This window comes from Paramormyrops kingsleyae, chromosome 20 (assembly GCF_048594095.1).
Source record: "Paramormyrops kingsleyae isolate MSU_618 chromosome 20, PKINGS_0.4, whole genome shotgun sequence".
NCBI classification, from domain to species: domain Eukaryota; kingdom Metazoa; phylum Chordata; class Actinopteri; order Osteoglossiformes; family Mormyridae; genus Paramormyrops; species Paramormyrops kingsleyae.
Genome location: NC_132816.1, coordinates 16,506,117 through 16,518,842, shown reverse-complemented (window position 1 = coordinate 16,518,842; position 12,726 = coordinate 16,506,117).

Genomic DNA, 12,726 nt, shown 5'->3' with positions numbered 1-12,726 from the left:
CTGTAAAAATGGTGCCGTCCTACGGATGAGATGTAAAAACCAAGATTCTGACTGTCTGAGGTCATAAAAGATCCCTGGGCGTCTTTCGACAGAGTAGAGATGGAACCCTGATGTCCTGGCTAAAATTGCCCACTGTGGCCCTATCAAATTTAGCCTCCTAATCATCCCTCGTACCATACTAGTGAATTCTCTCCTGCCCCCCTACCACCTACACAGGGATCATCACCCTGTGTAGACTCCACACAGGCAGGATGTAAAAATAAAATGATGAAACACAGGTTTTATCAGTTTACATCAGAACAACGCTTTCAAAAAGTATTTCAGTGGTTCTAGAAGCATTTGCTGATGCCTCTATCTTCCATGCAGATTGCGGTCGTTTGTTCACAGATCTGGAAATTAACTGGAGGTATCAATCTAGTGTAGTAACGAGTGACGTGTTGTAATTTGACTTGTATTTACAGAGCCTGGACGAATTCCTTGGAAGGTACTATGAAAAAGATAGTGATACATAATGTCAGTTATTAATGCAGTTATAAGAAGAGAAATGTATGCAAAATAAATTTGATTGCAGACATACCTTTGGTAAATGTACGCATATTGGTACATTAAATGCTTTCTGGACATCATCGCTTATTATATATTTACATTTATTACCTTTGTATTAATGAACGAAGATTTGTTTGATACGTGAACCTAATAACAGCTGAAATTATTCTATGTATATGTTCCTTTTGCTTTGAATAAAACATTCATCTGGTGTAATTGCAAATAGCTTCCTGTAATATGTACATTATGTAAATTTTATCAATTTCAGTACAGTTCAGAAAAAAAAAACAATTGCTAATTTAAAACACCGCAGTGATAGAAGACGGGGGGAAAAGCATGTCGTGGTTTTACAAATTGCCGATGCTGCTTGATAGCTTAGCGAGAGGGAGAGCGAGAGAGAGACAGAGATTCACTGCCTCTTGTGTGTTTGGAGGGACTTTAAGGTGACGTCGTAAACTCCAAGGCGGCCAGGACATTGCAGTGGCCAATTCTGGACAGTGAAAAAGTCAGCAGGTCTGTTTGGGATATGGGCTGGCAGCAGAAACCCGTTCCTGTCGTGAAGGTGTCCAGCAAGTTAAAAACCTAATGTCCTGAAGGCACAAGTAATAGATTTGAGAAAAGTAGGGAGGGCCGGCCTCCTCGGGATGAGAGATAGTTTTGTTTCTGTCGTAATTTGGGTTCGTTCTGCTTCCCGAGCGCTTTTCTTGTGCCTCGGAGATTCGGACGCTCTCGTCTCCTTCGCTTCTTTCCTTTCTGATAAATGCATTTAAGTTTCCGCGCTGCGTGTCCGAAGCTGACGGTTTCCTACACATCACAGCCACCTTGGCAAAAATGGCAGCCAGACGGTGTTAACAGGTTAGTCGTCAGTTTGTAAACCGATGAGCTATCAGAGAATATAGAGTAGATAGGCACACTGGGCCTCAGGAAATTGCAATTAAATAGTTGGTGGGAAGAATAATATGAATGAGGATAACCTGTTACTGTCAGTTCTAGAAAACTGTTTGGTACTCTGCTGTTGTGAGTGACATTCTCGTCGACGGCAGATTGACACTGGGCACTTCGTAACTGACAAGAAAACAAAATAAAGCATTACTGAAGTCTGGGTACTGTTGCCAATTTTTCTTCTCTAGAAAAATAATTTCAGTCTGAAGGCTTCCTCTGTTTATCATGAACAGTTATTATTCTTGCAATATGGTAAGTGCTGCATTGTTGGTTCCGATACATCAAATGACATTTGCTGTGGAGGAATCCGAGGAGAGCTTAGCAATAAATGCTCTTTATTGCTTGAAGTACCATTTTTTTCTGCTACTCGTGGACGAGGAGCTTTGCTAGACTTCCAATTTCCCGTCCTACCTCCAGAAACTTATCCAGGACGGTGTTAGATGGTTTACAGGACTACCTTGACATTTTATCAATGTAAGGATGAGATTGCAAATAACACTTGGGCTATTATGGACCCTGGAGAGACATTTGTCAGCCTCATTGCTGGTCCATTTCTATAGGTCTCCCTCAGATGATGCTGTGAGACCTGTGGATGGCATTGTTCTGTTAAGCGGAGAGCTACACTCAGTGAAAATGATGCAGGAGATACAGTGTGTCCTATGTGTGAGCCTGTAAGTGGGCGATTGTCGGCTGACATTGAATCTATTGTACTGCGAGAGCGCAGCCATTTCTCACCGGCTATTACAGGCAGGAAGTGGAAACGCTGCTCTTTCTGAAGCTTTTGTTTCTGCAAGGTGGAGAGTGATTTTCATGTCATCCCAGATGAGTAGGAAAACAGGGGTGACATCTCTTTGCTTTTAACGGTCGTGTTTCTCGGAGGTGAACATCATGATCATCATGTCACTCGATGAAACTCAAAGTTTTACCCTGTGTGTCTCAGGTCTTACTTCAGGAGGGAAAGGCAGGTCTGGGTATGAAACACAGACCTTTGTTGGGTCTAGGAGGAATCTTATAATCTTCTTCTAGCCTACATGAATCATGTACCTAAATTCTCTGTGTTTCTCAGGTGACTCACTAGAGATACTACAGCCAAAACTGATGATTTGCTGACATAAAACTTACATTACCAGTGCTTATATTACCAGTGCTTCCTCCCAAATAAAAAAGAAATAGTTTTGAGTAATAAAATATTCCACTGTGCTACGTGGGATAATGCAACAGCCTTTTCCAAAGATGAAAACCGTTACATATTTTCTAGAAATACCTGGCACAAAAGCATTGCAGCGTAATGCTGGCTCTGTTTCATGATTCATTGGTTTGCAAATCTAGGCAGTTGAACTAAGTAAGCGGAGTTAACTGGAGATTTACCTCATTATTGGCTGGGGGTGGCCTATCCTTTTGTGGGATAGTATTAAGTCCTGATTAATTCAAGCCAGAGTTTAGTCACAGTGAATAAAGATCCCTAAATCCATTATCCGCTCAGTCCATAAAGCCTGTTATTCCTTGGCGTAAATAATTATTACCATTCACGGTGACATCCCCTGTATCTGCATAAAAGCTGCTGCAACCACCACTCTGTTAGCATAACTAAAAACAAAATCATCTGGAAGTTACTGTTTCCCAAAACATATGTTGGCCATGATGGTGTTTAGTGTTGATCTGGGATTCAAGTTTTTTATTTATGTAAAATTGGGCGAGGAAGGATTTCATGCCGTTTTATGTAAAATAAATCTAATTCCTCTGCTCATATTTGAACTTTTTTTTTTTTTTTTTTTACCAGACATAGACAATACGCAATAAAACAACCCTAGGCAAGGCCAAAATATTTGGCTCAGCTGAATGGATATTCAGGCTAGTATGACAGAGGAGCGTTTCACGCGTGCGCATCCTCACCGCATTCTTGAGAATTACGCTTTTAAGGTGTGCCAGCGACTGTCACCACGCTAACAAGCTGCCTCTGGAGTGCACCTGGCACATCTTAGCAGCGCCTCGCTCATGCAGCGAATGAATGCCCCCCTATAATTGCGTGAATCTTTATCCATTTAAACACCTGGATTCTGATTGAAACAATGCAGGCCAAGCAATTTTCTCGCGGCTGCCTGGGACTCAAACCTACAGCCTTTTGTTAGGTTCTAATTCTTCAACCACTTTTCCCAGCTTCGCAAGACCTTCTCTTTAAGGTACTAAGAACACTTTGTAGTCTGACTCAATGTTCAAGCTAAATGAGTATTTTTAAAAATTCCCACCTTGTTATTCATCTGGGATTTGCAAATACGTCCATGCAGGATATGGAAATTGGGACAGTCCATCCATCCATCCATCTTCTAACTTCACATTTGGAACAGGAGTAACATTTATTATATTTTCAGTATTCTCTAACTGTTTATGTCAGTGACCGTTTGGGGTACTCCTATGAACCCAGTACAAATGAATAAAAACAAATTTAACCACATGCACACTCCTCCCAAAAAGGTGCTTATGATTGATTCACCCAGAGTGTGGTTATGCCAGTGCTGTCTGGGACATTATTTTCAACCGGGGGTAGAGCAGCGGCGGGACTGGAACTGAAGTGGAATTTAAGGTTAATCAACTGTAACGTTTCACCACAGAGTGTAGCCTTGCAAATGCTACACGGAAGCCAGATTTCCCCAAATCCTGCCGGCTCATCCCAGGTGCCCCACCGCCCTGCTGAAGTTCTGCTGAAACTTCAACCTGATGAAATAGGGATTAGCTGCGTCTTTGTACATCTTCTCAGCAACAACCAAAAAGTGAAATTCAATAAGGCTGCTACCAACATGCCCACTGACCCCCCCCCCCCCCCCGAAAAGTACTGAAAGGCCACATGTTCCAGGTGAGACAACAAGTCACTTAACTGCATGGGGTCACACAAAACGTGCACAGAGCCCAGGAATCAAACTCACAACCCTGAAGGCAATGGGCTACCCTCTGAAACAGTATGCCAACTAAATGTGATGCATGAAATTCTAAAAGGAACAGACCAATGTGCCTAGTTTGTAAGGAAACAGTATATTCACAGATATATAATTGGGCTATTTGCTGTGTATTCTGTGTGAGGTTCTGTTTCTATTATCCGAAACAAATTAAATTTAAAAAACTGCTTACTGACTCCTGTTTTTCCATTTGGGGATGGAGAATATATATATATATATACCCAGGATTACAATCAAGCAAGTAATATCTTGCAAGTGAGAAATTTTCAAGTCATATAGCTTGTTATGATAATCAACAAAAGTCCCTTTGTCTAAATTTTTCATTAGGTATGTGACTTATTTATCAACTTCAGGAGAATGTTCCAGACTTAATCACTCCTTGGTGGATTTCTGAATTAGTTTAATTTGAAATATCTCAAAGCCGGAAGGGTGTGTCTGAAGTAATCTATCATCTCTCGTGAGTTTTTTGCAGCGTCAGTGATAAACTTACGGCGTGGGTAACTTTATCGTGAGTGTGGTTTGTATCTGTCAGAGAAGCCCTCTGACATCCTCGCAGGGTTCTCATTTGTAACGTGAGATACTGAGATAGCGCTGCAGCTAAGCTGGTACCAGCCTCACCTCTGATCCATCCCCAGCTGCGCGTGGGTGTTTGTGTGTGCAGATTGCGCTCCTCGTTCATATGGGCCTCCCCCCACAGTCCCAAGACCACAGCGCGTGGTTTGTGTGAATATGTAAATTTCTGTTTGAGTCGTAATGGACAGACTGGGGATAAGTCTGACTATGCAGGTGTTTCCTGTGACCAGGTACAGCTCTATGCGAAAATGTATGTTTGCTCAGAACACAGAAAACATTTAACCTATGTAAATTAGGAGTAACAGAATACAAACTAACAGAAATTTCTTCTGTTCTCCAAAAATTTTCTGATACAGGCAGTCCCCAGGTTCCAAACAAGACTTTTCCCTAAGTCTGTCTTTGATTAAAATTTGTAAGTTGGAAAATAATAATACAGTACTTAATAACAATAAGAATCATAGAGTAATAATTGAAGTAACTACATACAGTACTGTACATACAGTACTGTACTGTATCTTAAGCCAACGAACTGCTGAAGTCATGCAAAGTTTTGAGAAAAGTCAATGAGGTATTCCTTAGTCATACAAGATGTGTTAGGGCGCTTTTCCACCGCACCAAGTAAGGTACTTTTGGTACTTTCGCTTTTCCATTGACTTCCAAAAGAGTACCAGTACCAAAAGTGCCAAACCAGCTGGGGTACTTCTTTCGTACTTTCGGACTTAAAATGCTATCTTTGTCAATTGGCTATGCAAACAGCCTGATTATGAAACACAATACAAACACCGCCTTGAAAACAAGTTGCAAACACTATAGTGACCTGGTTGGAAGAAGATACAACAAAAAGATCAGGATGGCATGGCAAGAAATTAAAAAAATATTTTGTTTAATATACCAGGGTGTGTTTAATATACTAGGGTGTGTTTAATATACCAGGGTGTGTTTAATATACTAGCATTCTAGCAATGTGATTTTGTTATAAATATTGGGGTATTTATAAAACAAAAAATAAATTTCTCACAAAAATAAACATAAATTTCTCACAAACCCATCTGAGTGATTTAAACAGCAAGGGTGCAAACGGAATATAATAGAAAGAACATTTCAAATGCAGATTTATTCCAGAGACTCTGCAGAGTTCAACAATACCCAGTTAGGTAAGTACTGAATATCCCTTGGTAATCACTCTAGTTGGGGACTTCAGTGTTAAACAGGTCAAATTTTAACACTCTTTGTTTTTAAGGGTTTTGGGGCCAAAAACCAAAGAACAGCTGCATTCATGTAATAAAAGATGGTGGTTAGCAGCTATCATTAGCTTCTGCTAATTTTTTTAGTGGTTTATCGGTTTAGCATCATTGAATTAAACTTTGGAGTTAGCGGATTAGCGGTTACTGAAGCTAACTTTTCGGTTAGCCATGCTGACCACTGGAACACACTGACCGTGACCATCTGCATCCGTAGCCAAATGTAGTATTTTATCAAACTGTTATTTATGTTCGTGAGTGAAGAGAAAGTTCCATTAATTTTTTCACTGAATAAAAGAAAAATAAGCTACTTTGCTTACTTTGTGTGCCGATCCTGGAACTTACAGAAGGACAGTAGCATTTCGAGAGTCTCTTGCCACTCTCATGAGCGCCCATGTAATGATATCAGAGTTAGCCCAGAAATCTTTAACCGCTGAGGATGTCAGTCCCTGCATAAGGAAAGGTGAAGATAGAACTATATAAATACCTAATGTCAAACTAAGTAAGGGGAAATATGATATTTGGCAGTCTGTTACACACCTGTAACAACCCCATACAATAAATGCACCATAAATGTCATGCAGCTCCCCGGCTGAAAATCCTGAAATCTTTTTATTTTGAATTTTTTACATTCCCTGTGTCTGTAACAAGCAGTGCACACCCAACTATGCAGCTATGTAGGCATTTGTTACTACTGTATCTTGATAATGTGCCCTTAAAATAACTGTGAAATACTGTACCACTGACCTTAGATCTGGGGCCTCATTTACAAAAAGTTGCGTAGAAACCATCCTACATTTGGTGAAGATTTTCTGAAAATCATTTCTGAGAAGTGCGTAAGTGTGTTTCAGAGAAAGCGAACGTACGCACAAAAAAACATGCATACTTTACTCTCTCAGATATTCAATGTTTAAATCCCAAATGATCATGAACTCATGTGTAGCTGAATGGTTTTAGAGCTCCTCTTGGAAATGCTCCCTAATAATATCATTAGCATACAAATTAGCTGGAAACAAAGCTCAAATCATCTATTTGATAATTACGAAGAATGTTAGCCAGGCTGAAATTGAGGTCATGTTTGTGGAGATGTAAATGTGTGAAGTGATGCTATTTCTGAGCTTTTCAGGTGGTGTTACATCTGGGGATGTTACGACACCAGAAATTTAGTAGTTGATGCCAATACCAGTGAAATTCCACAATTTTTGATACCCTATTCAATATCAAGGTTAAAAAAGGGGGAAATAAACAATAAATCCCATGTACTTCAATACATACCCCTTTATCAAAAAATTCTGAACATTAAAACTGTATTCAGCAAGTATCAGAACTAGAATGTACCAAAGAACCCAGACAAACCCCAAATAAATACAGGCGAAACGAAAGGAATCATCTCCCAAGCTTATTATTATTATCCATCAGTATACAAGTGAGCAGCAATGCACAGCCTGAAGAGCCCAACGACAGCCTCAGCTAGTAATACAGCTACTGTTGTGTAGATAATCTTATTCAGAGTAAATAGCGCTGCACTGCGACTAAAACTGGCCCAAGTCAACTCAGAACCAAGGTCAAGAATGAAAACTAAGGCAAGTACGATACAATATTAACGCTCTGAAAATACTTCATAAAGTTGTACAGCAATCTGTCTCCAAAAAAAACCACAGATATTTGCAGTTGCAAATTGTTTGACCCCAGAAAATGTGACATATTGAGTGCATGATCAAATTGGTTTCTTCAGTTAACGGGAAACGGGAAGTTCCTCAGAGGATAGTGTGTCTCCGAAAAGCAGCATGCAAGGTAAAAGCCGCAAGTGTTCGCAGGTCTCCTTGAACTTTTTCGCTGTTCCCATTAAAGAGCCGTACGTCAGAGGAGCAAAACACCTACCGAGCAGAGCACCGGAACAGGGCGGGGTCCAAAACAATTAAATTACCAGGGGACTGAAGATAACGACTCGCTCTTATACAGATTGATGGCGGCTGACGATGCACGTCGCAGTGAGGACGAGTAGAGATATATCTGCCAGGTCACGTGACCCGCTGGGGAAGTGAGTAATTTGCTCTCTGCCTCAGAATTACTAGGTGCCGTATAATCTAAATTAAACATCTAAATTAAACATCTACCATACTTAAGCTGCCATAATACCAATTTACTGCTCATGGAATGAGCTGTCAGTCAAAATATGAGCAGCGAAGAGATCCTGGGTTTTCAGGAAAAAACAAATGCGACATAGCCTGCAGTTTGGGTGACAGCGCCCGACTCGGCCTGGCCCACCGGCCGCAAAAATATCTGTATGTCAGTCAGACACTGCCAATCCCGCAGCTGCTCCCCATAAGGAGAACCAATCACAGCCCCCTGGGGGTAACCCCGCAATCCGTCCTTCTCAGAAGATATGTGGGATCATTCAGATCACCCTACAGCCCTGAGAAAAAAAAAATACATCGTATGAAGAGGAAGGGATTCTCTCATAATGGATTCTGCACCTGGAACCCGTATGTGACAGTGGAACCTCAATCACAGTCAGCTGGAGGCATTGCGGTTTTCCGGCATTCCAGCGTTCCGGTATTCTGGTATTCCTTTTCGCCTCCTCTCGGCCAACCTTATTCCAGCCACTGATTGCAGCTGGCTTTAACCTGTGGTATTTATTCAGTTCAATTCAGTTTATTTTTATATAGTGCCTTTCAACAGAATCACGCAAGGCCCTTTACATGTGTGTGCTGTGATACATTACAACATCATTAAGGCAGAATAACACAAAAACAGGGAAAGGAAAGAAAGAAAGAAAGAAAGAAAGAAATATGACAACGGAGGAGAGGAACCAAAAACTCCCAAGTATGTAGTTTTTATATAAAAAGAAAGATTGGGCTTGCTTACTAAAAGCAAGGTGTCAAAGCCAAAGTCCATCAATGAGTCTGCTGTCCACGCCGGCTTGTTTAGGGCGAAGGTTTTCTTCTTGGCTATTACCACCCCGTCATCCATGGGGACTCTAAAGACATGTTTTGTACAGCATGGTCCTCATCCGCACGTTCAGATGTAGACGGGGGTGTCCCTGTGCTCAGCAGCACTCGGACACCTTCACTTCTCCTGTCGCGGTTGGAACAAAGTGACCACAATCCGCCACCGCAGCTCTCTCTCTCTGACAACAACAATTCATTCATCTTCTGCGCAAGTAGCATTTATACAGCTTCGATATTACATGCACAGCATGTGAAAGCTGCATTTGTTGCAGTCCCGGTGCAGGGTTTAAAGAATGAGCTTGGTGCCGCCCGAAAGGATATCAACCAAAGGAGCGTACAAGACAGCTCCTTTTGTTTAGCTGGTCAGTACCCAGGGGAGCGACGTAGACTGTGGGTTGAGATTGTCTCACCAGTAAAGAATGGTAAGGATCCAGCAGGGAGCCAAGGTTTCCAGTGTGCATCTTCAAATATTTTTGCGGGGTCTTTATCGTCTTTAGGAACATCTTTTCACCCAAACAGACCATAAGCTGAATGAAAGATGCCGATCACCTTATATAGCAAAGGACCTCCTGATTTAGTTATTTAATATTGAGCATTTTTATCTATTTTTATCTATTTTATGCATATTGCTTTACATTTCCTTTGCATCTCTCATGCAGTATTGTTAGAAATAAATTCAGAATTTATTAAACATATAGAAATGCTTGAAAATGATTAAGTCCTGCATCCCTGTACTATTTCTGACCCTGCTTATTGTCCAGTCTGGCACAGACACTCTACTCTTCATCAAACAAGTGATTATGATCTCACCTGTGCAACACCTCCAGCACACAGTCCCTTGCTCAGATGCTCGTTAACAAAGATGTGGACGGCCTGAAACGGGGACCTGTTACAGATCTGAAAAAAAAAACCTCACTGACCTTTTCAGGCACACCGCAAAGTTTGCCCACCTGCCGAAAACAAAGCGACACTTGGATCCCGGGTGAAGTGGCTCTGGGAAGGCAAACTCATTACTGCCTCAGGCTGTGCCAATGAGCCGGTAAACACAGAAAATGGTCTGGTGCCCTGCGCTTTGATCCAGTCTCTTAATAAAGCCCGTCAGTGATTCAAGTCCTCCCCGAGCATAGGATGCAGGGGAAAAGGGGTGGCCACATTGTTTACTTGTATCGGAAATATGACAGACGGAATGGTCCGGCAAAAACCCCATGCATCTTTGTATTTACCAATATTGATGCTCTCTTCTCCCCCACGTTAGGTGATGATTCTTAAAAATTTGCACAATCTAATGCAGGTGTGCTGCACACTATTGATATTCGGTGTAATCTGCTTAATTAAACCCTGGCTCGGTGCTAAATTAATTGAAATGATAACAACAAAGTCAGTGGTACAAATTAAAAGAAATCCATTTGAACAAATTTCTCCTGAAAAAGAGTGACTGGGTGTGCAGCCTCAGGCTGAAAATGAGGAGAAAGGCTGAGAGAGGTAAGGGACTTAATTTTCAATTATTAAATAGCGCAGACTCTGGATGCCAGGCCCTTTACAGACCATGAAAAGGTTTATTTTTTGCATGGAGCTTCTTGGTAATTCATATCATTTCCTGATCTGAAAGGAAAAAAGAGGAAAAAGAAAGGAGAATAAGATCTATATGGAAGCACCTTAGTTGTATAAGTCATCTGAGGCCTGATTCAAAATGCTAATGTGAGGTCAATCACCCTAAATAGTGCTGTGGTGCCGCCTCGCATACCGCTGTGGTCCCGCCTCACATACCGCTGTGGTCTCGACTCGCATACCGTTGTGGTCTCGCCTCGCATACCGCTGTGGTCTCGCCTCGCATACCGCTGTGGTCCCGCCTCGCATACCGCTGTGGTCCCGCCTCGCATACCGCTGTGGTCCCGCCTCGCATACCGCTGTGGTCTCGCCTCGCATACCGCTGTGGTCTCGCCTCGCATACCGCTGTGGTCCCGCCTCGCATACCGCTGTGGTCCCGCCTCGCATACCGCTGTGGTCTCGACTCACATACCGTTGTGGTCCCGCCTCGCATACCGCTGTGGTCTCGACTCGCATACCGTTGTGGTCTCGCCTCGCATACCGCTGTGGTCTCGCCTCGCATACCGCTGTGGTCCCGCCTCGCATACCGCTGTGGTCTCGCCTCACATACCGCTGTGGTCCCGCCTCGCATACAGCTGTGGTCTCGCCTCGCATACCGCTGTGGTCTCGCCTCGCATACCGCTGTGGTCTCGCCTCGCATACCGCTGTGGTCCCGCCTCACATACCGCTGTGGTCTCGCCTCACATACCGCTGTGGTCTCACCTCGCATACCGCTGTGGTCTCGCCTCACATACCGCTGTGGTCTCGCCTCGCATACCGCTGTGGTCCCGCCTCACATACCGCTGTGGTCCCGCCTCACATACCGCTGTAATCCAGCCCCACATACCGCTGTGGTCCCGCCTCACATACCGCTGTGGTCTCTCCTCACATACCGCTGTAATCCAGCCCCACATACCGCTGTGGTCTCTCCTCACATACCGGTGTAATCCAGCCCCACATACCACTGTAATCCAGCCCCACATACCACTGTAATCCAGTCCCACATACCACTGTAATCCAGCCCCACATACCACTGTAATCCAGCCCCACATACCGCTATAATCCAGTCCCACATACCGCTATAATCCAGTCCCACATACCACTGTAATCCAGCCCCACATACCACTGTAATCCAGCCCCACATACCGCTATAATCCAGTCCCACATACCGCTATAATCCAGTCCCACATACCACTGTAATCCAGTCCCACATACCACTGTAATCCAGTCCCACATACCACTGTAATCCAGTCCCACATACCACTGTAATCCAGTCCCACATACCGCTGTAATCCAGCCCCACATACCACTGTAATCCAGTCCCACATACCGCTATAATCCAGTCCCACATACCACTGTAATCCAGTCCCACATACCACTGTAATCCAGTCCCACATACCACTGTAATCCAGTCCCACATACCGCTGTAATCCAGCCCCGCACATAACCTGGTTTCAGTGTATTTATCACAGTAATGCCTCCTTGGCCAGTAAATATCCAGCCCATGACTGAAACATCACTAACGTTGTCAACTGGATTGATATGGCTGGAGTGATACAGCCAGAGTGAAATGGCTGGAGTGATCCAGCTGGAGACATGACCGGAGTGATACGTCTGGAGTGAAATGGCCGGAGTGATCTGGGTGGAGAGATACGGCAGGAGTGATATGGCTAGAGTGAAACGGCTGGAGTGATTCAGCGTGTGCTTTCTGCTTCCTGCAATTGGAATGACTTTAGCATAGTCAGAAGAATGATGGAGGGCACTCAGTATGTGTAAAATACATTAAACCCACTCAAATGATATCTCCAATGAAGGAAGACCTATTTGATTAATAAAGGCAGTATATGGGTTCCATAAAGGGAAGAGAGGCAGAAAATATCAAAGCATAATGGGCTTTTTTAAATATCATTCCAAATTTTTCTAACCTGAAAAGGT